The following is a 5,511-nucleotide window of genomic DNA, read 5'->3' on the forward strand; positions in this document are numbered from 1 at the left end:
AGGGAAAGCGAAAAGAGCGAGCCATGAAATACTTAGCCCGTACCTCCCAAAGTGCGAAATTTACCCAAATAAACGAAGGAAAAGAATTGAGTCAACCAATCCAAACCATGCCACAAAAACTACATAAAGTTCTACGATGTCTACCCTTTCCAGTCCTTATGTTCTTAGACGCCTTCACTCTGGGGCCCCTGTTCAGCTCATTTAACCCATCCATGTTCTCATTGCCATAACCCAAGAAACCATTACCTCGACTCTTGTTCCCGAACTTGTCATCAACTACAAACCACGTACGACCATTGACAGGTGCGTCATACCCATTATTTCCAAAGCCCAAACCTGCTCTTACACCACCATTAGCATAATGACCATATAACTTGTTTGGATACATCCTGTTGATATACCCTTGAGCCGTCCCCATGCTACTCATTGGCCTTGGTTGATGTAAACTCATGACACTAGCTTGAGGCTGCAAATTGTGAGTCCTAGCAGATATAATCCTCATGCTTGACCAATACCTATACAAATTATCCTATCTCATTCAACCCATCTTTCAAACCGTCTTGAGACGAATAAAAAAAAGAAGACAAATGAAAAGTACAAAAAAAAAGAAGGATAAATAATAAAAAAGAAACTTTGCAAAACGAAAAAAGGAAGCATTTAGCGCACCAAAAAAGATCCGCCCAGAAATCACTTCCAGCGCCCAGAGTTGGGCGCCGAAATCTTTAGCGCCCCAGCCTGGGCGCTGAATCTCTCTGCTCGCCAAATTTTGTCCAGAAGTGCTCGTTATTTTATCCGCACATGCACGGAAAAATAACGAACACTTTGAGGGGTACAACACATATTCAGATATACGTACCAAAAAACACATGAAAAGATATACGTACCAAAAAACACATGAAAAGATATTTGTGCAAATACATGTACTTAAAAAATAAAACAAATTTTGGCTTACGGCAAAGCAGCAGATTAAAATAAATTTCACCCTATTTCAAACATTACGATTCCACTTGAACGTACTTGTTTAAAATCGGCATTCTAAGAAACCATTTTCTGGCTAAGAACTACGCAAGACCTGATTCCAAATTAAATACTATTTAAGGCGGATCCGTAGGCAATCCATGATTCGGTCCAACCAATTTGCAAAAATATTAAAGCCTATAGAATAACAAGAATAAAAAATAGAGTCCCTTATTGAAATTTAATTACTTGCAACCCAAGTCGAAAGAAAAAGTCAAAGGAAGAATCCAAGTCATCAAGATGCCAAAATGAGCACACATCGAAAAATAATATGGGCACGTACCCTTGCCAGAAGGAGAACTCACACTCCTAGGCACTTAGCCAATACTCAAAAGATCGCTTTGCCTCAATTGAATGGGGGCTAGCGCGAGCGTCCATGACCTCTAAAAGTACTCGACTTGACCCTCCCTAAAAGCAAAGTAACTCACTTAAAGACCTTTTTCCACCACTAGACACAGTCATAATCGCCAATAAGCAGTAAAGGCAGTAAGCTTGCAATAAAAAGGATTGTCCTACGGCATCGCCCCATCGTTCCTTTGAACTCAGGGCACCCGTTCATGGTAATTCAAATGCTTGCGAATCCCCTTTGAAAAAAAAAATCAGACATTGTTAATAGGACTTGGCACTTAACCAAGGCTCACCCTACTCAGACATATGACACGGGCATCTAAAATTGAAATCTGAAAGCATCATTAATGGGAAGACGTAATAGCAACTGGGGGCTAAAAAATTGAAATGAAAGAGCTAGGGAAGAACTAAGTATACCTTGACCTTTTGTGCAGACATACACCAAGTAAATCTAAGTCAATTTGAAAACGGTTTATGTTCCCGCAATTCTGGAAAAGATGGCCCTAAAAGCCCAAAACATGTGCCACACGGGCACAAGTAATATCTTAACGCCCGCACCCTGGCTTCCAGCAAATCCTTAGACAGCATTCCAAAAATCGTAACAGTATTCACTCATGTAATCCTGTACGAACCCTTCTATAAGTCAAATGACCTAGGACACCTCGGATTGTACACAGTAGGACTCAGATTTCAAATAATTTTCAAAGACTTCTTCGAACATAATAAAGTGTCATTGGTTTAATCTAAGTATGCGTTTATCTCGATGTTGCAAGTGAGTCAAAGATATTTCTAAATATGATTATGGGTAAAGAAAGGCACCTAGCTTTTGGTCAAGGCACACTACAACATGTGACTACCTTGACCATGGCAATGTCGCACAATACGACATTTACAAGAGAAGTAGCAAATCACTACTCGAACGTACCTCGCACTAAACGAGTCTGGTTCAAATTATTCATGATCCATGTCACCATGAATGCATAAAAACGTATGCAAAGCATTATAGCACCAGGCCAATCCCGTAGCTACAGTTGGATGCTTTAGGAAAACACTCTAAAAATGCTCGAAATAACGATTTTATCGCAAATTCTCGACGCTAATGCTATACACACGTCATAGGGGCACAATCCTAAGCTTTAATCGTGTAAAACGAACCTTAGAATGGCTACAACCCCTCCCAAATTCTAAGCACTACTTAGAATATATAAAGTCACCCCACTAACAAGGGTAATTGAAAATCGCGAGTCACCAAAACTCTGATCAAACTACTGCACATAACGCTCGCCCTACAAGCACCCGTTACACAGTCTACGTCGTTCCAAAGTAAAAGCAAAAGAAAAATCAAGGATAAAAAAAAAAAACTGTCAAATTCTGCCCAGAAATCATTTTCAACGCCCAGAGCTGGGCGCCGATATCTTTAACGCCCCAGCCTGGGCGCTGATTCTCTCGGCTTGCCAAATTTTCCCAGGTATAGAAACAAGAAAGAAAGATCTATGAATCCTCGCATCGAATGAAGCAATAAGCCGTGCACACCCACGCAGAAGGTGCTACACTTGTTCGAGCACCTGAACGAGGCGTGATGAAGTACTCCAATGCAAAAAATAATAATGATATCCCAACACCTGGAGGAATGTTCTAAGACACGCCGTTAGGCCACACAAGCCTACATCGCACCATAAGTTCAACCGTCCCACGGTAGAAGTGTAAAAAAAAAGAGTAAGGCATATTGCACTAATGCGGACACGAGCAAGAGCATGTGTAAAAGAGGCAAAGACCACTTATCGCCTAAATTCAAAATACAAGCCACATGATTGCTACATTAAGGATTAAAGGTAGAAAAATATTACCTACCACGGAAGGGATAGCTCGCACCTACACGAGCGGAACCCCAAGGCAACTTTCTCGAAAGAACCTACAAAAGTTGTACGCCAAAAGGAAGCATCCCAACATGCATACTTGGGGGCTCCAAGCTACGAAACGACAATAGCCAAATAAAAAAAAGGGTCTTAAAGCAAATGTTTGAACGATAAAAAAGGGCATGATGCTTCAGCCCACTTCATGAATGGGCTACCTTTAATGAACGCACGCAACGACAATTCTATGAACGCTCGTTCGCACAAACGTATCATCATCCTAAGTATCGAACATTCACGAACACGTTCGAAAGAAAAAATATATACAACAAAGAGCGATCAAAGTCTTACGCCTCAAGGTATGTTCCTCGGGCGATATAGACTCGCCGGACTATTGTAATAACTGTACGCCTTAAGAGCAACAGTTCCTTTAAATAATCGCCCCAAAGCGACAAACACCGTGGTCCACCAATCGGCTACGGCTTCTTGAGAAATAATCACGAGAAAGTCCTGCCTGGGAAGCACTTTCAACGCCCAGGACCAGGCGCCAGATATTCCGACGCCCAGCTCTGGGCGCTGAAAATCAGCTCAACTCATTATTCCACGTTTCAAAAATAAAGAAAAACAAAAGAGAAAAGAATACGTAGAATCTCCAAGTGAAATAAGCGAACGAAAAAGAGGCAGATCTGCCCAATAATCAACTCCGACGCCAAATCCCACACCTGACTTTGGGCGTTGAAGATTAATCCCACAATCGTTCTAAGGTAAGAAGTGGCGAACGAATAAGGAAATAATAAACACCGTTGGTCCACTATTAGGCTACGGTTTCTCGAGAAATAATTATTATGCAAAGTTAAAACAATATTCCCAGACTACGCTGTACAAAGTCCCGTGTTTGGATGTCTCAAAAAAATAAAACCATTTTACGACCTCAAGACAAAGGTCGCCGTTGATACTTATACATAGTCCCCTAATCAAGGACCCAGGTAGTGGCAAAATTGAGCCGAAAAGACTAGCTCAAAACCATGAAAAGGTGATGACCACGAGACTATGGTCCATCTAAACACATTGTCAACCCACATTCAGGTTGCAACTATATCCGAGCATCCCTCGGAAGAATTCTTTCCTACAAGAATGAATAAAAAGAAATTCTCCAAAGAAATCACAAGAAAAAAAAATGAAATAGGGACTTGCCCACCTCAATCAGGCAAGATCGCGGCACACAAGTCCCAAATCGAAAAGACGAATTCAGGTTCGCTCACCTCCAGCGAGCGGGGCGTCAACCCTCAGCGCACAGGGCTCGCCCATCTTCAGTGGGCGGGGTCTGCGTCACTAACCGCGCAGGTCCTCAGTCTTCGAAAATGAAAAGAAAATAGAATCTTCAAAACAAAGCAAAAAACAGGCTCGCCATCTTCATTCGACGGGGTCTTCTTCACTAACCGCGTAGATCCTTATTTTCAAAACTTCAAAACAGATTCGTCCACTTCTATCGGACGGGGTATCCACCCTTAGCGGACAGTCTCGCCATCTTTTGCCGGCGGGGTCTACGTCACAAACCGCGTAGGTCCTTATTAAAAAAAAAAAACAAACAAACTTCAAAACAGATTCGTCCACTTCCATCGAACGGGGTGTCCACCCTTAGCGGACAGGCTGGCCATCTTTAGCCGGCGGGGTCTGCGCCACTAACCGCGCAGGTCCTTAGTCGCTGCAGCGATAACTTTTTCTGGTTTTCCCTTTTCCCAAAAATTAAAGGATTGGTTTTCCTTTTTTCCAAAAAAGAACGATGTGCCGGATTTTCCTTCGTTTTACGTCCCATAAAAACAAGGGGGTTTTCTAGTTTAGCTAACCCTGAAAATGAGAATCTTTAAAAACATTTTACCTCGTGATTGGGCTTGGCCAGGCCCAATTACATTTTATAGCTTTGATTTCGAAAACATCTGTAGCTACTTCCAATGACAAAGTGAGGGAGTTTCTACACATCTTTAGATACTTCCAATGACAAAGTGAGGGAGTTTCTATACTATCCGTTGACAAATCCCAATGACACGTGAGGGATATGTCGACACTTCATGTGATGACCCTTAAGTAAAATGTTATCACTCGGGGGCTCGTGAGACCCTCGCAAAACAAGTCACGTATACTATGGCTTGTGTGACGCACTCCGTCCAGTACTTTGACCATCGTCTCATCCCGAAACTCAGTCAAAGTGGGGGCTAAATGTAGACACCTACTTTTGTCCCCATTCCCGAAAGGAAGGTTCGATGATGAGAACATAAATCTCCACTTGGCAACG

The sequence above is a fragment of the Spinacia oleracea genome, chromosome 6, assembly GCF_020520425.1.
Source record: "Spinacia oleracea cultivar Varoflay chromosome 6, BTI_SOV_V1, whole genome shotgun sequence".
Lineage (NCBI taxonomy): Eukaryota > Viridiplantae > Streptophyta > Magnoliopsida > Caryophyllales > Amaranthaceae > Spinacia > Spinacia oleracea.